Here is a 22015-nt window from a genome sequence, read left to right as displayed (position 1 = left end):
GGGTATTACTCACTAGGATTGCAAGCCATAGGCAATTTGTCTAACTGTGTGCATAATGTGTAATGATGTTTACATTGTCTTTCAATGAAAAGTGCTAGATGTGATGCCAGTACAGTGGTACCTCGGGTTATAGACACTTCGGGTTACAGACTCCGCTAACCCAGAAATAGTACCTCGGGTTAAGAACTTTGCTTCAGGATGAGAACAGAAATCGTGCTCCAGCGGCGCAGCGGCAGCAGGAGGCCCCATTAGCTAAAGTGGTACCTCAGGTTAAGAACAGTTTCAGGTTAAGAACGGACCTCCAGAACGAATTAAGTTCTTAACCCGAGGTACCACTGTATAGAAAGGGAGATATTTTCATGAAAGTTGCTGGAAAGGATTTGCATTTCTGTTTGCCTACATCTTTAAATCTTGCCATATTTATGATTTAAAGTGAAGGTGTGATTTAACACACACAAACACACAGGATCCCAGTGGCATCCCCCCCCCCCCCGCTAGATCATGGCTCTCTGTTTAAATAATGAAAAGGGGCAGAATAGCTCATGAGGTTAGCAATTACTTAGGGATTTTTTAAAATTTTGTTTTACCTCTACTTGGAAAAAGCAATTTGTTTTCACCTGACAGCTGTTTAGCATGTTGTGTGTTCAATGGCTTGATGGTTTTTGGCAGGTTTCTAGTGGGCAGCTGTCCATACCACACAGTTGGTTCTCGTGTTGACAATCTAGCTCCCATTGTGAAAGGAATGAATTGGGTGTGGGGACTGAACAGCTCTTCCCTTTACCCCAGTGTTACCATGTAGATAGAATTTGGCAGTCAGAGCATAGGAGGCGGATTGTGTTCCTTCTGTCCATGTTGTACATAATTCTAGTCGCAGTGAAAGAAGTCAGTCTCCAGAGCTATATCAATTCAAGCATCTTCCTTTGCACAATAATATTGACTTATTTATATCTGAGATATAATACAGCATTCTCTCGCAAAACAACTTTCCTGTAGAAGCTATTTGCCTAATCATACCAGCGCTTTTAGTTATTTATGCTACCTTTTCTCCATGGAGCTCAGGATTAGAAATCATAGAATCCCAGAGTTGGAAGGGACTGTGAGGATCATCTAGTCCAGCATTGCTGGAATCTTTTGCCCAATGTGGGGCATGAACCCATGATCCTGAAATTAAGAGTCTCAGGCTCTACTGACTGAGGATGGTGCGCAAGGTTTTACCACCTCCCCCCCAAACCCTCCCCACTCCCCAGTTATTATCTTGAGGATAGTGACTGACCCAGTGAGTCTTACCACCAAACAAGAATTTTAACAAAGGATTCCCTCATCCTTTGGCTGCACTATATCTTTAAAGCACATTCAAAGCACACTTTTCCTCTTCAAAGGTCCTGGACACCATAGTTTGTTAAGGATTGCTGGGAACAGGGCTGGATTTGGGTTTGATGAGGCCCTAAGCTACTGAAGGTAATGGGGCCTTTTATATGTCCAGCTGTCCTTTGTCAACAACAAATTGTCGCTGTTTTTTGTGTTGCATATACAGTGGTGCCTCGGGTTACAAACGCTTCGGATTACAAACGCTTCAGCTTACAGACTCTGCTAACCCAGAAATAGTATCTCGGGTTAAGAACTTTACCTCAGGATGAGAACAGAAATTGTGCGGTGGTGGCGGCGTGGCGGCCGCAGGAGGCCCCATTAGCTAAAGTGGTACCTCAGGTTAAGAACAGTTTCAGGTTAAGAATGGACCTCAGGAACAAATTAAGTTCTTAACCAGAGGTACGTACCACTGTATGCTATATGGTGATTTATGGACCTAATAGGTATCTAAAGCCATTTGCACATGTTGCCATGCAACCAGTCCATGCAGACTGTAGGCACCCTGTATATAGAAATGAGCAAACCAGTGATATTTTAAGGAGAGGGCTAGCAGGCGGGGCCCATTACTTACATCATAGGAACCTACACAACACAAAACACTGTTGCTGTATGTAGGTTTTATTTTATTTAGTTTTTTATCTTATATTTTGGAAACGTACATCCAGGTTTTTTTCCCCTTAAATTTTTTTGGGGGCCTCCAAGAGAGTGGGGCCTTAAGCTATAGCTTGTTTAGCTTATACGTAAATCCGGCACTGGCTGGGAATTATAACTTGTTGAGGGGTAAACAACAGCAACCAGAACTCTTTGAGGTGGGAAATGAGCTTTAAAAGTACAGGGAGGAATTCAACATGGCACCCTTCCAGTCACTCCATTTGTGGAAGCATTCCTGCTTGCCAGATGGAATGATCACCTCCATGTGCTGTTCTGAGGGTTCTCCGGACATCCCCCTCCAAGTTGATTTTGGGGGGCATATAGGGGAGGAGAGGGGGAGAAAGCCCCATTATGTAAGCAGAAGTCCTTTATCAGGCTTTCACTTACAGCAAGATAGCAAGAGAAGCAGGTGGGCGAGGTAGTGGTTAACACGAACCTAGATATATTCCCTTTTCTCTCTAACAAAGTATGTCCTTATTTATTTTTGTCGTATCTACCTAAGACCAAAACAAACCAACATAATACGTTGTCTGTTGGGAATAAAGGTAATTAAGTCAATTGCACATGTCACAGGCAACAATGAGACCTATTTTATGCTGCTTAGAAACAATGTGATTTTAAGTAGGGAACACAATGCACAATCTAACTCTACACATGATGTGCAACTGCGATCTGGAAAGTTTGAAAGTGGCATCGCCAAATTTCTCAGCCCATTCTCTTCCCACCATGGGATACTTGAGGAATCTAGTTATTGCAGATTCCTGTGCAAAATGTAGGGATAGATGGACCAGCTCATTCCTGTTCTGTATCAGTTTTGCATATGCTCAATCTATCCTGGTTTTTGTGCATTTTTCAAAGCACATGAAACTTTCATATATAAATAGTTCCCATTATAGCATATTTCCCAGTGTGCTTCCCCCTAAAACAACACATTTTTGTGCATTTTAAAACTGTACTTGTACCACAGAATTTGTATAAGTCTGTCATCCAATTGACAGGTGTATTCTGATCTGCATATAAATCCAGAACCAGCAAATTAGGTAACTTTAGAATATGGACCATACGAATTTCTTCTCCATCCTTAACTAAATAACCCGATCCTTATACAGGTAAGATAGGAATTTAACTACCCTTTTCTTAATCCCACCAATATTTGAGGGTAATCGCCATTCAGAATACAGGCCAGTGTAACAAATCTCATTGCTTTTTCAATTGTTAGGCTATTCTTTTTAATATGTAAGCCGTTTTTTGGAACAGTTCAAAGTGGTATGTAAAATATTCTAAACAAACAGAAACAGTCCATTATGAATCTGACATGTCTACAGTGAATGCCCGCCTGTGGAAGCAAAGGACCATTTTTAAAAGCTAAGCCATTAAAACAAGAATACTACTTGCTGAGACAGCACCATTCTGTTCAGCTGCACAGCATGACCCAGCAAAAGAGCCATCAACAATTGGTATTTGGCCTGCCAAGGAGAAAGAATCACTAGGAACCAAATGTTTGACCCTTTAGGCATAGTTTGGAAGAATTATGAACTAGGAACAAAGCAAAACCTGCTCACAATATTCAAAGATAATACCCTATTTAATTGAGCAACGGGCCACCAGCAGGTGGGGAAACCCAAATTTTAATGCTCCTTTTCAAAGCCTAGTTTTTAGATGGCAACTCTCACTGTGCAGCTCACACCAGGTGTTGCTGTTATCTTATTTTTAAAAATGCTTCAGTACCACTGCAGTATGGATGTTAGAACAAGGCTAAGCTAGAGAAAAGGCACACAAACAGATGGGCTGCAATTTGCGCAGGGTTTTTTTGGAAAGCCACAGCAAGAAAGGGGAATGGCTTTTGTGTGTGTGTGCAGCTGAAACAGAGGGATGAAAGATGATGGTTCCTTTAAGCATCTAGACTAATTTGAATAGGGCTTGTGTTGCTGGCACACTGGTTTAGTAGGTCAGGGAGAAGACAGGCATGTGAAGGAGAGAGTCAGAGCTCAGTGGGAGATCACATTATTTGCATGCTTAGTGACTGAGGTGCCATTCTTTACGTTTCCACTTTAAAGAAGGATCCTAGTGACAGTCATCAACATCATGATTCATGACTCAGACCTGAGCAGCCTGGAGTTATTAATACAATTTAAGAGATCAGGGCTAGCAAAGAACTTTCCTGAACCCCTGGGAGGCCTACGTAGGCAATACTTGACTAGATGGACCAGTGGTTTGAGCCTTTAGGAGGCAACTTTGTATGCTTGCATAGGTGGTACCATGTGTGTTGGAAAGAATTAGCTCATGTTTCAAGACAGGTGATTATTCACAGACTCTCCAGTTGTCCATATTTTTCAGGGACAGTCCTGGTTTCTGATTCGATCTTGGAATGTCCCGCTTTTCCTTAGGACGTCCCCAGTGCTTTTTTTCTGGAGGGAAGCAGGGGGATGCATACCCCTAAACATTTTGTGAATCTAAGTTTGTCCTCATTGAGGGGCAGTATTTCAATATGAGTAGGAAAATGAGAGTACCCCTAAACATGTTTTTTTTTTTAAAGAAAAATAGCACTGGAAGTCCCTATCTTCATCTGAGAGATGTTGGAGGGTATGGAGTTATGGAGCCAAGAAGATAAGGATTTAGACAACCTTCAGAAGACATCTGAAGGCAGCCTTGTATAGGGAAGTTTTTTAATGTTTAATGTTTCATTGTGTTTTTAATATATGTTGGAAGCTACCCAGAGTGGCTGGGGCAACCCTGTCAGATGGGTGGGATATAAAGAATAAAATTATTATTATTATTGTGGGATAGGACATCCCTATTTTCATTGGAGAAATGTTGGAGGATATGTATTCAGCAGGAACTCTTATCTGTAGTCAGTTTATTAGTCCTCTGCACATCAATCCTATATAATAAACAAAATGGACTTAGATTCTAGAAATGTGGAACCTAGTTCTGCATAAACATGCACAAAACTGAGCTGTACATGCCTCTGCACTTGTTGGCATTTGTTTTTCAGTAAATGGTTTTTGGATTAGGCTGCAAGGTACTGCAAGCTGTGACTTTATGGGAAGAACAAACAATCTGTGCGTTATTTCTCATTCATTTGGGTAATTGGTCCCTCCACTGAGCTTGAGGCCACACAACATTTTGGAACAACTGTTGTATACTGTAAAACCACATGCTGGCATAAGAACATGTGTTCTGCATACCTAGAACAAGCCAAGTTAAAATGTCATGAATACTTGAAACCAGTGTTTCGCAAACTTGGGTCTCCAGCTGTTTTTGGACTACAGTTCCTATCATCTCTGACCACTGGTCCTGCTAGGTAGGGATGGTGGAAGTTGTAGTCCCAAAACAGCTGGAGGGCCCTAGTTTAGGAAACACTGCTTTAAACTATATGTGAGTATTCAGAATGATAGTGAACCAGAATGAAGCAGTTCACAAAGAAAAGAACTTCAAACTGTTACGGACAAGGTTCCAATGAAGTGTCAACAAACAATGAATAAACAGATATAGTATATAGAACCACATATTTAGTCAAGACAGAAAAGGGGCATTAGAGCGATTTTAAACTTTGTAAAAAAATTTAAAAGTCTATGGAGAAATGGAAAGTGAATCTTGACTTGTGGAGAATTAAATACACCCTTCTATTTCCATAGGAAATACCTATTACTGTGTGTTTAAAGGAGACTTTATGTGTGCGAAGACTAGGGCATGGGATTGTGTGCTGATCAGGCCCCACCTGCTATGGGAATCCAGCCCCCAAGAAGTTTCCACTGGGTTAATGTGATCCTCAGCCCCAAAAGCAGTGGTATTTTTTTAGAAAAAGAGGTGCCAGAACTCAGCACAAAGACCTCCCTTGTTCTCTTAGAATGGCAGCAGCGCCCACCTGTAAGTTCCGGCTGAAAAAAAAACCTTACCCCAAAGGTACCTCATCCCCAAATAGACCTTGGGTTGGATCTAGATGTGTCAAAGAAGCAATTCAGTTAAACGCGTTGCAGGCTCATACAGGGAAATCCGGTAGGGAAAGACGGGACTCCACAACGCCATCTGATGTCAGTGTGACATCACATATACAACACATTTGAAACACTTTTTCTTTAGCAATCTAGCTGAGTCCAGACTGTAACCAAGGAAGGAAATTCTTATGGCAAACACTGTAGTTGCTTTTTGAGCGCATGTGTATTAGTATGCCACAGTTGCTGCTGTTTGTTGCAGCTGTGTGGCAGCGATGGCCTTCTCTAAACTCCCAACAACCCTTTACTGTAGGGGGCACCCAGCTGTACAACCCTTTCCTGTGGAAGACTGATACAATAGCTTGTCACAATTGCCTTGTCAAATGTTTTAGACACTCAGTGTGATAGTGACATTGTAACTGACTCTGTATAATCAGTGTGGCGGGAGCTGCCTGCAGCTAAACCACCCCCCAGGGGATGATCTTGTGCTTTCTCACTGTGTGAGCACTGTCTAAATATCTAGGAAGAGAGAGAAGGGCTCCTAAGGAAAGAATGAGGAGTCTCTCTTTTGAATGTGTGGTGGGACTGAACATCAGAAAACCTGTTTGTTTAATTTAGTTTCTCACCTTGGTGTGATTTTTTAGGCTGAAGGCAGTGTAAGGCACCACATGCACATTTTGCGGGGCAGGGAGGGAGATGAATGAAAGTTCAGGTTTCCTCAGCACATTATTAAGATTGCTAGTAGCTAAAATGTGAGAATGTATGTGATCATGTGAAGAAGAAAACATGAATCACACTGTCTACTGTTACCTTTCTTCTAGAGTAGTCACATTTACCCTCATGGCTTGGATGCCATTCCATATGAGCGTGCTCTGTTTGACCAAAATACCCTTTGTGACCAGCCTGTTCCTCAATTGCATGAAAATTATAACGCGATATCTAATGACTTCATTGCGGTTTGCCATAAAAACAGGAGCAGCTCAGATAGTTCGATGGTGCCACACCACCACCCTCCTGACACAGCCCACCCAAAATGGCCGCCGAGATCTCGCACAGAAAAATGAGATGTCCCATTTTTCTCCAGGGTGCTTAGAAAATATGCAATGTGCCGTTGTGTGATATTAGGGATCATAGGAACAGTTCTTGTGGTTTCCAATAAACTGGACAATGGTGTGCCATGGCTAAAGCAGCCCCTAAAGCCAAAACAAGGTCCATTTTGGGGCTGCTGCGACCAAGAAGCAGAAAGGGGCATGGGAATAAAATAGTTTTGTGGCAAGAGGCCTCTGTGGGACGCAGGTGGCGCTGTGGGTAAAGCCTCAGTGCCCAGGACTTGCCGATCGTATGGTCGGCGGTTCGAATCCCCGCGGCAGGGTGAGCTCCCGTCTTTTGGTCCCAGCTCCTGCCCACCTAGCAGTTCGAAAGCACCCCTAAGTGCAAGTAGATAAATAGGTACCGCTTTCTAGCGGGAAGGTAAACGGCGTTTCCGTGTGCTGCGCTGGTGCTGGCTCGCCAGAGCAGCTTCGTCACGTTGGCCATGTGACCCGGAAGTGTCTGCGGACAGCGCTGGCTCCCGGCCTCTTAAGTGAGATGAGCGGACAACCCTAGAGCCGGACACGACTGGCCCACATGGGCAGGGGTACCTTTGCCTTTAAGAGGCCTCTAGGACCTTACTGTGCTCTGATGACACAATTAGACGAATTAATTTGGCCACAGTCCAAATCAGACTCAGAGCAACTCTCTTAAATGGGACCCATTTGAAAGCAAGTCAGTATTCCAAAGGACTAGAAAAGATTTTGTATGGAACAACTGCCAACCGGTTGTTACTAACCCAGAAATGGAAAGAAGACAAGGTCCCTACAAGAGAGGAATGGCAAAGCAAGCTGGACTATGCTGAAATGGCAATGCCGACTGGAAAACTCAGGAACCAAAACTTAACTTATAAATTTTCCCTGTTCTTTTGTAATCTGAGAGACCACTGTAAGCAGATGGAAGCACTGGCAGGATTTTGATTTCACTTATAGCGTAACCATCATGGACAATATGAACTGATATAAAAGTTATAGGTCTGCAGAAGATGCAGTTTTAAATGTTTAAAATGGGACTCCAAAGAGGGGGTAGGGGGAAGTCCTGAGATATGGAGGAATCTCTGTATATGGATATAGATTTGGTTTTTTATAACTCCGTATTGTTAAAATCAAATGGATTTTTAAAAATGAAAGCAAGTCAATGGTATCTTCTCTTGTGCAAGTTGAAATGCAAACTCTGATCACTACATTGGAAGGAGAATAATTCCTAAACGAACCATCTTCTAGGAAGACTTTCCAATAATTAAAATTAACTATGAAATTTAAATGTAAAAAAAGAGAAAAGGAATGCTGCATTTCTATATTTCTATGTGGAAGCGTCTGTATACAAATGCATTAAACTAATGTTGCAGAAACTCTGAACTTTGCTAATAAAAGGTCTCTTAGAATATTTCAGCGACCCAAGCAGTGTTATCTCCAGTGACGTAAGCTGCAGTTTGTTAATAGAGTTGCTATGGCAACTAAATCATGAGAACCACAAGTGTCAACTTCACCCATTGCTAGCCCATGCCATTTTGCTGCCTGAGGCAGACCAGCAAATCTGCACCACCTTCTGCTATTCCATACTTGGTGACATGGAGCCAGCCACTACCTGTCAGCCTGACCTACACTACAGGAGTGTTTTTAGGATAAATGTGGGGAGACCATATACATCAGCTTTGGCTTCAGAAAGAAAGAAAAATGGAAAAGTATAAACTAATATATATTTACCACTGTTGTGTTGCTCTGCTTTCCACTCCCACTCTACCCCACACATATAACTCTCCTATCCTAAGTGCTTTGAAATCCTCACAAGGCCCTGCTTTGTCATTGGTCTGTACAATTCCCCGTCTCCTCTACAATATTTCACGAGGGGTATCTTGACTTTCAGTGGAAGCTTCACCCTCCCTGAAATGGCAACTTTCATCCCCAAAATCAGCCCTGCTGTCCCTTATTTATTCAATTTTATCTACCATTCAAAAATACAAAGAAATCTCTTAAGTGGTTTTCATAAAAAATAAAATTGATATAACTTCATATAAGAATACAGCAACAACACTCCCATAAAACTCTTTAAAGGCTAAATAAAAACAGTATAAAACTCTACACCATAGGTATAAATGGGCATTGCACAGTTTAAGAAAGTTAATGTACTAGGAATCTGAGTTCAGGAAAGCTTGGGTAAACATGTAGTGATTTTAAGAGATGTTTAATGATAGTTATTGCCTCTGCCTCTTAAACTACCTGGGATGGGGAAACGGTTCTAAATGGTGGATGCTCCCACCAACAGAGTCTGATTCCTTGTTTTCCTCAGTGAAACATTGGGTTTTCCTCAGAAGATTTTAAGGCTAGGCTTGTTCTGCACTGGAAGAGGTAGTCTGCTTAGTATCCTGGTCCCAAGTCATTGAGGGCTTTCATTCTCAAGAGAACCTTGAATTTGGAGCGGTAACTGATACCCGTTCAGATCTTTCAACACCAGTGTACAGTGGTACCTCGGGTTACATACGCTTCAGGTTACAGACGCTTCAGGTTACAGACTCCGCTAACCTAGAAATAGTACCTCAGGTTAAGAACTTTGCTTCAGGATGAGAACAGAAATCGTGCTCCAGCGGCGCGGCAGCAGCAGGAGGCCCCATTAGCTAAAGTGGTGCTTCAGGTTAAGAACAGTTTCAGGTTAAGAATGGACCTCCGGAACGAATTAAGTACTTAACCTGAGGTACCACTATAATGTGTGCAAAGTTGGGTGTCTCACTGAGCAACCTAGCAGCTGTGATTTGCACTGCTGCAGCTTCCAAACCAGGCACAATGATAGCAATACACTAAAGCAATCTTTTCCTTAAACCTCATTCTCTGCATACCTCTCCTTCAGATTTCACTTTTCCAGCTCATTGCCTGTTCCACCCTTCCATCAGCCATCCTGTCTCTGTGCATCTCTGATGCTTGAGCTGTCTTATCTCTTGGGATCTCCTTGTTTCTCACCTGTCTCTATGTGAGCTTTTAATCCCAACCAAACTGAAAACCCTCCCTTCCCTCACAGAAAATGGACTGCAAATGTCTTTGCTTCCTGAGCGACCGAACATTCCAAGCCACCAGCTGGGCTCAACCAGTCACGGTCAGAGCCTATACCTGGACAGTTCTTTGAAAGCATGCAAGTTGAGCATATGGGGAACTGATGTGATTCCTCTCCCCACATGTTTACTGACCACACAAATATATATACATCTAAACCTCTTGGAAACATCTACTTGGCTTATCGCGCCCATGCATGTGTTTGGGGGATTCAAGAGAAAGCTGGGAACTTCATGTTATGCTGATAACTTGATCTCGCCTGCTGAGATGCTTAATTAAACAGGCAAGACTGCACAGCTTTTATGTGAAAACACTTGAACAAAGTCTTCCCATTCTGCTTTGAAGAGAGGTATATTGTAAAAGAAGTCCAGCCTTCAGCTACTGTGAAATATAAATATCATGTAAGGCTGGAACTAGACATGAACAAATCTGTCTATTTTGGCTACTCTGTTCCTCGTTTTTCCAGTGCAGTTCATCACGTTTCTGCTGCGGTTTGTGTGTTTTGTTTAAATCATCACAAAAATACTGATAGCATTGTAGTGTGCATTTCTCCGTATATATATTCTTCTCCCAGTACAGATAATTAGTATGCAGCTTCCCCTAATATAATGCATATTTGTATGTTTGCATATTTATGAACACTTTCCCCTAATGTATACATTTTTGTACACATTTTTTGTTTGGTGAACTGCATTGCACGATTCAGTAAAGTGTGAATTTGGAAGGGTAGCTGTATTTTAGTTTCCTTGTTGCTTTGGGGAGTGCAAAATGGGGAGATTCGCATTCGGATGTGAACAGAACCAAAATTCTCCTTCATCCCTAGCTGAAACCAGCCATCTTGGGAGATGCTGAGCCTTGTTGCTACTGACAACTGCAGCTCTGCCTCTCCTTTTCCTGTCTTCCTTGGTAACACCAAGAAATAAAAAATGACTGAGGTTAATTTATTTATTTGGCATATAATGAGGTTTTATATGTAGATTCTAATGGCTGGTGGGATGTTACCTCACAATAAGTTTGCACATCCAAGCAGCCAATGAAAGAGAGAGTATTTGGGGAGAGAAAGCTTGTTGCATGCTGTTTTGGAGTCATACAAAGTCCTAGTAGGACTTGTGCAGCAATATGAATGTTCTTGATTAGAGTTCCAGGCAGCCACCCACCCAGCCAGCCAGCCAGGCCCTCATCCAGGATATCCCATTTCCTTCCTGCTTGCCCATTTTTCTTCTCTAACTGACATACAATCGTCTGTGGCCACCGAGCATGCTCAGTCCCCATTAGTCTTTTGGGGAACTTTTGCTTCCTTAAGTTTTTAATGTTCTTCTGTGAACCTCAGGGTTCCTCTGAGCACACTGCTAGCCTCCTCTGTGCTTCTCAGTGGTGCTGTTTTGGCTCCCGTCCTATCAGCACAGCCCAACTTGAAATTGCTTTCAGTAGGAGTGATGTAACATCACTTTCACCAACAAATATAGGTGGGGAGAGGAGAGTTGGAGCTGCTGTTCTTGACAGCAGCCGAAACTCTTGTAACTTCGAATTTTGGCCTCCAACCCAGGAAACTAACATGGTGTGAAAGCCCATGAGATTACATCAGTCTTAGGGAAATTCATATACTGTAAAGAAGGTAAAGGGACCCCTGACCATTAGGTCCAGTCGTGACCGACTCTGGGGTTGCGGCGCTCATCTCGCTTTATTGGCCGAGGGAGCCAGCGTACAGCTTCCGGGTCATGTGGCCAGCATGACTAAGCCACTTCTGGCAAACCAGAGCAGCGCACGGAAATGCCGTTTACCTTCCCGCCAGAGCTGTAACTATTTATCTACTTGCACTTTGATGTGCTTTCAAACTGCTAGGTGTACAGGAGCAGGGACCGAGCAACGGGAACTCACCCCATCGCGGGGATTCGAACCGCCAACCTTCTGATCGGCAAGTCCTAGTCTCTGTGGTTTAACCCACAGCGCCACCCGCGTCCCTCATATATTGTACCACCTCTCAAAATTCCTGCACATGGTTTGCCTGAGTAAGGCCATGAATACCTATTTCACATTTTACTTCAAGGCCGTCCACCCGCAAGAAGTGTCACCCAATTTAGAAAAGTTTAAATCAGGACCTGCCAACTATGCATCAAATGTTTAAGGCCAGATTTGTTAATGAGCCTGCATAGAATATCAGATTTGTTTGTACGGCTCATTGTAAGGGTTACTTCCTGTTATTTGCAGTGACTTATGGATACAAGCCAGAGCTGTTTATTGTATGGTAGTGTGAGATAGTTGTATGTCCAGTAGGGATACATGTAGCAATAGGTCTCTCACGCAACTCCCCTCCCTCCCGCCTGCTGGTAATAGTAATAGTAATAGTATTAGTAGTAGTAGTAGTAGTAATATTAATAATGTATTATTTTATTTATACCCTACCCAACTGACTGGGTTCCCCAGCTACTCTGTGTGACTTCCAACAACTATAAAAGCAGATCAGAGCATAGCAGATAATATTTTCAGTGCATGGTTCAGTCCTGAAAATGTGAAGTAATAGTCTCTGTTCATGTGCAGGGTACATGTGAGTAATCATAATCATCCTCTTATGCCTGAGACTAAGGAGAATATTTGTCAGGTCTGGGGGATGATGCACATCCAGACATGCATGGAACATAAACTTTTCATTTCTGAAATTTTTTTAATTCACTGACAAACTCACAAAACAGCAGCAGCAGCAATTCCCACCATTCATCTGCAGTCATCATATTTTGAATTTAAGCTTGGGGAGGAGCTTGTTGGAAGCAGATTGGTTCACCTTTTCTGGAAAATACTCTGGAACTGCATGTGATTCAGATCAGTCTGCCTTGTCCCACCCAGCAGCTGCTACAGTTTTTAGTGAGTGAATGCAGGAAAATAGTTAATTCAAGCCACCCACCATTTCTTTCCCAAATCCAAACAAACAAACAAACAAATGTGAAATAATTAAGTAAAAAATATACATGCATTGTAGAAGACTCACAATGTCGCTTGCTTGCTTGCTTGCTTCCCACTCCCACTCTCTCTAGCAAAGCCAGAAAACTCTAAGCGAAAAGTGCAATGCTGTTGAAACATTTCCTGACTACTAAAATATCCTAAGAGTTGTAAGGAGATGTGGCCTTCAAGGAAACAGCTCGGAGCATGTTCAGAACAGATGCTAGTGAACCTGCCACATCAGCAGACCACCTACTGTTATATCCTGTGTCTGGATTGACCTCATGACTAAAGGAGGGAGCAAGAACCTGCACAATTAGCAAACAGTCCTAGTAACACTTTTAGAATGGAACTGTCTGAATGGTATAGAGAGCTGGTTGGCCAGAGAACAGGAGATTGACAGAAATGTCTCTAAGAGAGAGTTGCCATATTTAAATTCCTCAATAAACACACAAAATGTAACTGGCTGTACTTTTGAATACATAAGGTATACTATTCATTGTATCAATTTCATTGTATCAATTGTTACATTTCCACAGAATCCTTTCACAGAGTCTAAGACAAGGCTTTCTGGAATATTAGCCTTGTTTCGCCATCCTAGGCTTCCTCAGTAGAACAGTCTCATATGTAATATTACAGGATAGTGGATCTTATAGCATAGTAATGGTTGCAGTCTGTAACAACCCTTCATGTGGATTATTGGGCTCTTTGAACAGACAGGTGGAATAGATACTTATACATGTATGGCCCTTATGCATGAACTGACTAGAGAATGAACTGATCCGCTGGGTCTTCTGCTTTTTTCATTGAACTTTATGAGACTTCTGTTGAAATCTACAAATTTACACAATGAATAGTATACCTTATTTATTCAAAAGTACAACCGGTTACGTTTTGTGTGTTTACTGAGTATGTTCCACGTAACCATAGGTTTGTTGTTGTTGTTTTGCGAATATTTAAATTCCTGACACCTGCAATGTTGTTGAGCTTTACTGGGGAAACCTCCCCCCAAAATAGTGGTTTTAAGCTTTTCTGGAGCTGTTTCTGCTGCTTTCCCCACGTTTGACATTCTCTTCGGCAGGTTTGTGCCCCAATGCAAGAGCCTCCGCTGAGGGATATTTGAACCAGGGGTTCAAGCGATGTTAGGTCCTGAGTATTTTCAAATGTCTGTGTCAAGGCATGCTGCCAAACTCCATGCAAACAGCATTTGGCTTCTCCACTATCACACTATTAACTCTTAATACATTATGATAAAACAAGTGTCTTGATTTTTCTCTATGATTTGTTATGGAGTACGTTAGTCTTTCTGGTTATGCTTTACAGATTAATTCCTACTTAAGCAAGGCTTCCTCCTCTCCTTCCTAATTTTGAGATGATCTCTACAAATGCTAATTTCTAACGCTGTGAAGTAGATGTCTGTAAGATTTAGCTTTTTCCACTTGGCAGCTGCCTTGGACGTTTATTGAAAGTAATTAAATTAGGCACTGCTTAATGCAACTGAATATAACAAATGGCTTTCTGTCATATTGAGTGCCCAGAGGTGAAGACTAGTTGGTCTAAACTGTCCTGCAAAAGGTCTTGCTTATTAGCATTGCAAATCATGTAAAATATGAGAGTACTCCTTAATAGGGATGCCATGCATATACATATTTTTTTAATTGTATTGTAAAAGTGCGTACTTGCTGTTAAGGTATAAGTTTCCTACATAGATAGTGGCATTAAGTATATTGTTTTGGGATCTTAAATAAATATATATGGGTGCGAACATGTAGTTGTTTGAATCTGCCTTTTTGATGATACTGCTAAGTGCTCTGAAAAAGGCAAATATTGGATTTTCACAAAAGGATGTATAGCATGATACACAACACTGAATCAGACCCAGAGCTGGTGCTACCGTGAGGCACACTGAGGCGATTGCCTCAGGTGGCGAGCTCTCACCGACATCCAGAAGTGGCAGATCCCACCTCTGTTATTGCCTGCTGCCAAGCCCACCCACTGCCATCTCTCCTGAGCTCTCATTTCTCCTTCTGCTCCTCCTCACTTCTCTGGTGATGTGTGTGTGTGGGGGGGGGTGTGCCTGCAGTGACACCAGAATTCAGTGGGCACCTCCTGCCCCCACCCCCACCACCAGAGGAGAGATTGAGGCAGCCAGAGGCGGAGATAGCTGCTCCAGCACCCAGGGGCGGGGCCATGGGGGCAGGGCGAGCATCCCAGGGGGTGAGCCACCCATGGGGGCCTGCTTCCTGGGCGGGGGGGGAGCTGCGCCACTTTGCCAGCAGACTTCCTCCCTTCCCTCTTCCATTAGACAGCTTGGGGGAGGCTTTTCCCCACCCCCAGAGAGAAGCCCGGGAGCGGGGGGGGGACAACGGTGCGCCCCCTGCTACTCCCAAGCCTCCCCATAGCTGTCAAAATGAAAAGAGAAGGGGAAAAGCCCCTGGCAAGGCAGCGCTGCTCCGCCCCTTCCCCTGATGGCTTGGGGTAGGCTTGGGAGTTGCGGGCTGGCGGCGCACTGAATGTCACCCCCCTCAGTGATGACACCTGGGGCGGACCGCCCCCCCTTCCTCCGCCCCTGGGAGTGGAAAGACCCTGGATTCGGCGGTAAAGGGGGGAGTGGCAACTTCCTGTTTTGCCTCAGGTGGTGAAATGGGACGGTCTGCCCCTGATCAGAGCTTTCTTAGAATGAGAGTGCACTTTTGAGAACATGATGCACATATGCCACAAAGATTCCAATTTTAATAATACAAAACAAGCCAGAGTATTCCACATGTTTCATTCTCGCAGAAATCGCCTGGTTGCTGTCTGTGACTAATTTGTCCAGCTGCGATTAAGGTGGACAACTGAGAACATTTGTTTCATGTGGCAAGATGCCTGACCTACATATGAGCAATTTTAGCAAAGGACATCAGTACAGTGCAGAATTCTAGATTAGTAGAACCTGCCCTCCCCCCCCCTCCCTCTTTCGGCTTGATCAGCAGAACTTTGTATCAGTCTTGCATCTCTGTTGACCTAATTCTGGCAAGCTTAATGCCTCCAGTGTCTAAACTATTCTCTGCCCCTAGTATAGTTGTTGTGAGTAACTTTGTGTTGTGTCTTGAATATGTAGTAACTGATATTTTGCCTCTCTTTGAAACTTACGACTCAGAGCTGGGAAAGGAGCTTGCTATTCTAAAGCTGCTTGTGTTTACTTTTTTTATATATAACTGTTAAAAAAGTATTACACTATAGAACAGGGGTCTGCAACCCGCGGCTCCGGAGCCGCATGTGGCTCTTTTACACCTTTGCCATGGCTCCGGGGCGGATACTAGCGAGGGGAGGAGGCGCATTGTGCGCCCCGACACTCCCCACTGTGGCGGGCGCTGTACTGGCTGTGACGTCGCATGGGGCGGTGCGTGCGTTAGTCACGCACCGTCCCGACGTCACCTTCCCGCCCGCTGTCAGATCGGAGGGCAGTGGCACGCATGCTTTAAATGTCACAATGGTTTTGCGGCTCCCAGGTTTTTTTTCTTCAGAAACGGGTCCAAGTGGCTCTTTTTGTCTTAAAGGTTGCAGACCCCTGCTATAGAAGATAGATAAATACAGAAAAAAATATAATACAGAAAAAATCACCTCAAATATAATGTAGAAAAAGAACACCTCAAAAATATTGATTGACAGTTTAACTGGTTCAGTAGTTTGAAAAGAAGTCAAATTTTAAGGGAGGGGGGGGGGACTGTCAGATGCTGTTCCCTCATGTAGCCTGACCAGTTTAATCAATTATGTGACATTCCAGATTTTCAAATAATATCTGCTTTTGGTGCCATTTTTCTGTTTCATAGTAGTTTTCAACCATTAATTTATTTGTGGGCATTTCAGTATTGTTTACTTCAGCTAGGTCATGCAAATAACTTAAAAATACCATCTTGAGTTTAGTAAAGTCATCTGACCACTTGGACTCTCCAAGAAAAAGTCCAATAACTTCTATTATTTTTGGTGAAAGCTCATATTATTTCCTTCTCTCTCTCTCTCTCTCTCTCTCTCTCTCTCTCTCACACACACACACACACACACACTGGCAGAAGTCTTCATTTAGCATCCCACACATGTAACATTTAACATTAATGTGTTACATACAGTTGGTTTTAGAAGAGCAGCTGTGATGATTTTCAACTAGTTTTCACACAGCTACCAAGAAAAGCAAAATAGAGTCTACTTGTTAGATTTAAAATAACTGGCTTACCACCTGGACTGTTGGCTCCCAGTGGAGAATGAACAATTAGTGGTACAAATATTTGGTAAAACAAGACCTCTAACTCAGTTTCACTGGAAATCCAGGAAGAATTTGCTTGGAATTGGCTTGTGGAATGCAAGGAAGCTTGAATCTCATTTGTAGCTTAAGGCTTTTCAACAACGTGGATGTTGTGTAATTCTTTAGACCGTGAGCTGGGAAATCCATTTCACATCTGGAAGGTACAGGCACTTCAGGTTTACCTCTTCATTGTAATATGGAGATATGGCTGGCCCACCTTAAAGAGCCATTGTAAGGACTGCTGCTGAAATAGGTAAAGTGGTTTGAGTATTTTGTTGTTTAGTCGTTTAGTCCTGTCCGACTCTTCGTGACCCCATGGACCAGAGCACGCCAGGCACTCCTGTCTTCCACTGCCTCCCACAGTTTGGTCAAACTTATGTTAGTAGCTTCAAGAACACTGTCCAACCATCTCGTCCTCTGTCATGCCCTTCTCCTTGTGCCTTCCATCTTTCCCAAAATCAGGGTCTTTTCCAGGGAGTCTTCTCTTCTCATGAGAGAAGTATTGGAGTATTGGAGCCTCAGCTTCACGATCTGTCCTTCTAGGGAGCACTCAGGGCTGATTTCCTTAAGAATGGATAGGTTTGATCTTCTTGCAGTCCACGGGACTCTCAAGAGTCTCCTCCAGCACCATAATTCAAAAGCATCAATTCTTCGGCGATCAGCCTTCTTTATGGTCCAGCTCTCACTTCCATACATCACTACTGGGAAAACCATAGCTTTAGCTATACAGACCTTTGTTGGCAAGGTAATGTTTCTGCTTTTTAAGATGCTGTCTAGGTTTGTAATTGCTTTTCTCCCAAGAAGCAGGCGTCTTTTAATTTCGTGACTGCTGTCACCATCTGCAGTGATCATGGAGCCCAAGAAAGTAAAATCTCTCACTGCCTCCATTTCTTCCCCTTCTATTTGCCAGGAGATGATGGGACCAGTGGCCATGATCTTTGTTTTTTTGATGTTGAGCTTCAGACCATATTTTACACTCTCCTCTTTCACCCTCATTAAAAAGTTCTTTAATTCCTCCTCACTTTCTGCTATCAAGGTTGTGTCATCTGCATATCTGAGGTTGTTGATATTTCTTCCGGCAATCTTAATTCTGGCTTGCGATTCATCCAGCCCAGCCTTTCGCATGATGAATTGTGTATATAGACCTATATAAATGCTAAGGATACCTATTGGAGATTTATTTCCATGATATTAGCTTGCTCAAGATCAAGGCTTGGGGCATTAACTTGGGATACTTCCAAGCAAGTTTATTGGGTGGAACAGAGCCACTGCTCTTATCCTTCTAGCAGGTGGGTCTCTTTTGCTTTCAGAAGGAAGAAAGGGAGGGGCAAGGCGGCAGGAAGGTTGATGCAGTGCAAGCGCAGTGGCAAGGAGAATTGGAATGGCTCCGCAAGTGCTTCTGCACTGCGTTGACCTCCCCACTGGCTCAGCTCTCTCTTTCCTGGTAAGCAACAGCAAATTTATCTAACGGAAAACTAGCATAGAAGCTCTGCTCTACCCAGCAAGTTGCTTTCTCTTCTCAGTCTGCCAACAACAACAAAAAGGTCACCCTGTTACAATAGTTGTTACATCCAGCTGACCTAGCAGAAACCTGGAGAAGCCAGCGGCTGTAAAACAGGCTTGTGAGGGGATCCCAGCTGTGCAAGAATGAGGGGACCCCCAGCAGATGAAGCAGTAAGATAAATAACTAAGGAGCCAGGCAAGTTAAGCAGCTCTCCAAGTTTAGCCGCAGGGAGGGCAGTTAAACTCCCACACCCATAACTTTCCAAGTAAGCAAGTGCAATAAACAAAAATGGTTATGAAGGTAAAAAACCGGAAAGGTGTGTATACAGTGTATTGCACAGAGCGCCACATGAAATACTATTTACCACTGGGCAGAAAATATGGGTGTGAATGAAGTGGAATGAGCTCTTGTTTCCTGGAGAGCAGGTTCTTTCCCTTGAGGCCACAGGAGCTAATCTGGAGAGACAGAGTAGCTTGTGGATGAGGCCTTCAGGAATGCAATTGCAGCATCCCGCTCCCAGCATGAAGAGTTCCTCTGCTGTCATGAAGGATGCAGGTCTCGGGGAAGGAAGGTGCCAGTTTGCAAAAGAGGGAAATGAACCCTGAAAAGACGCACATTCCTTGGGGGTCAGACTGATACCCTGTTGCATTAAGGATATGCCTCTAAAGGATAGGGGCTTGCAGTCATGGACGATTCAATAAACACAGAGACTTGGGCTCCTGGCGGGCATCTGAACCACTTGATAAATTGTTATCTTGGTGTGAAGGCTGTGAATGTCACACTTCATCTAGATTGACTGCTAGATTGTGCTGTCGGGAGAGTCAGCTGTCTAGATGAATGTAGGAAATGTAGTTGCACAGTTTTGGAAGCATAATGTAGGTTACTGGTTAGAAAACTGAAATCCAGGACTTTTAAGGTAGTTTTCTCAGAATTGCTACCTGTTCCAAGTCCAGGGCCAGCTAGACAGCCAGGGCTAAGGGGTCTCAATGCACAGATAAGATCTTAGTCTTGGGAAGAGATGTCTGTATTTGTGAGATGCTAGGAACCATTTTGGGACAAGACAGGCCCGTACAGTGCAGTTCCAGCTGTAGAATACTTAGTTCTGCCACAATCACAAGAGAAAACAATTTTGGCACCGTGTTCTTCAATCATCCCTCTGCAGGGACGAGCCTTCAGACACAATAGGTATCCAAGTGTGAAAGTTTGTGTGAGTGCCGTAGTTCAATTGCTCCATTCATGTTGGATTTGCTCTGCCCTGAGACAGAGTTGTGTCACCCAAACACTTCTCTGTAGCAAAACTGACATGCAAATCACTTGCTATTCAAATGTGACATTGGCATGGATCTTAAGACCCCCTGAAGCAATTCTTATTAGCTGTGGGCAATCTTGCAAACTTTTAGTTACACTTGCCCAGTGTTTCACTCATGGGGCAAAGGAAATTGTTTGCAGAAATAGTGTGTGAGAGAGAGATTCAGCACCATCTCTTTTTGGAGTAAGGAACACTTGAGCTCATGCGCTTATCATGCTGTGTATCAATACATAGCTTCATATTTAGTGGAAACGATCAAGCAATTGAGTAAAATGTGCTTTGTTCTGCACATAATTTCTTTATTTACTGTTTTTCCTCTTAGCTCCCCTTTTTGCCCTCACACTAAGAACACAAGAAGAGCCCTTTGGGATTGGACCAAGAGCCCATATAACCAAGCATCCCATTCCCAAATTGGGCAAACAAGGCATATACTTTCTTCTCCTCTGCTTCCCAAATCAGTTCTTCTCCTGTGATCATTTTGGGATAAATCAATGGGAAAAGAAATGCTGCAGAGTGCGGAATACAGTGGCGAGGAAGACAGAGAAAGAAACAGGTCCTGCCCCCTCCCCCTCCCCAGCCATGAACTGTAAATCCTTCAACAGGGTTTCACTTGGGTATTATCCTCTCTGGGTCCCTCTGTTTCATAAGACAGCTTTTCATTTGCAGAGTCCTGTGCAGTGTGCAGGCGTCGTATGAGGCCCCAGGGAACCTCACACACTCTTCCCGGGAAGATGGTTCTGAAAGCAGATTTTTAAATTTCCATTTGGAGGAATAGCATGCCGAAGCTTTTGCTTAATGTGAAAGCTTAAAGGTCTATATACACCCCCAAGTTACTGTGTTGGTGCACCTTTTTGTAAAGAGGAATAAATGGTAAGTCAGTCAAATAATTGCACGTTAATGATGCAGGCAGGAATTCCTGGTTTATTTTATTACAGAAGGCGATGGTAGCATCGAACATTGAGTCTCAGCGCCTTTGTAAGTCACTGATTTAAAGTAACTCATAACTTTCTCAACAAATACATTTTGGGTTGCGATTTTCCATGCTTGGCTAGGGCGAATGAATTGGAAAGCCTGAGCAAAATCAATTTCACTGTGTTAAGGTCCGGAGCATAGAGTGCTCTTCACACACACACACACACACACAGAGAGAGAGAGAGAGAGAGAGAGAGAGCGAGAGATACCCTGCATGTGTTCTGATCAGAAACTGTAATTCATAACTCTAAGTTCTGAATATATGTGTGTGTGTGTGTGTGTGTGTGTGTGTGTGTGTGTGTAATGCATCGTGCTTTAAAAAAATCAGTATTTTTTGTTCATTTGAATATCAAACTTAATCATCTTTAAAAATCCATTTATTCTACACTTCACAAGATTTCAAAAGAATAGAACAGTAGTGAAGACAAATAATTGACAATTAAGTAATGAAAAGCAACGTGTGATTGTAATAGTAGGAGAAGATAATGTGAGACAATGCAGAAAACCTGAACAAAACCCACAAAGGCATGGATAACGTTAGTGGGTGGGAGATGGTTCAGAGAAAGGTAAGTGATACTCTTATGATGAAGTTTCAAAGTAGAATGAATCCTTTTAATTAACTTTCTTTAAATGAATTGATTTCCCTTCTTTCTGGTTAATTTGCTAGCTTTACATTTGCAGTCGTTCTAGTGGGGGAGCTTTTTTATTTCCATTTTCAAGGATACTGTTTAATGTGTGCCGTGTCACTGTTTCTACAGAATCCAAATAGGCAAATTCCGCAAACCTGGATGCTGCCAGGCTAAAATGAAAGAGGGAGGGTGCCAAGAGTTGGAGAAGCATAGTGGCTACGTTGACCGAGAGCTGGGAAGTGCCTGATGCACACCTCCCTGTGGTCACGAACGCATTCTCACAAAGGTGCGAAAC

The 22015-nt window shown here is 43.1% G+C and overlaps 1 protein-coding gene across 7 annotated transcripts in view; it reads left to right on the top strand.

Moving 5' to 3' along the window:
* The window catches only part of LOC310677502 (uncharacterized protein), a 210839-nt gene that overhangs the window by 145540 nt on the left and 43284 nt on the right, over nucleotides 1–22015 (top strand). The gene's annotated exons all lie outside the window — the stretch shown is intronic.

This window comes from Podarcis tiliguerta (assembly GCF_965153285.1).
Source record: "Podarcis tiliguerta genome assembly, chromosome: 5".
NCBI classification, from domain to species: Eukaryota; Metazoa; Chordata; class Lepidosauria; order Squamata; family Lacertidae; genus Podarcis; species Podarcis tiliguerta.
Note: the sequence above shows the minus strand (reverse complement) of the source record. Positions and strands in the feature narration are given on the sequence as shown.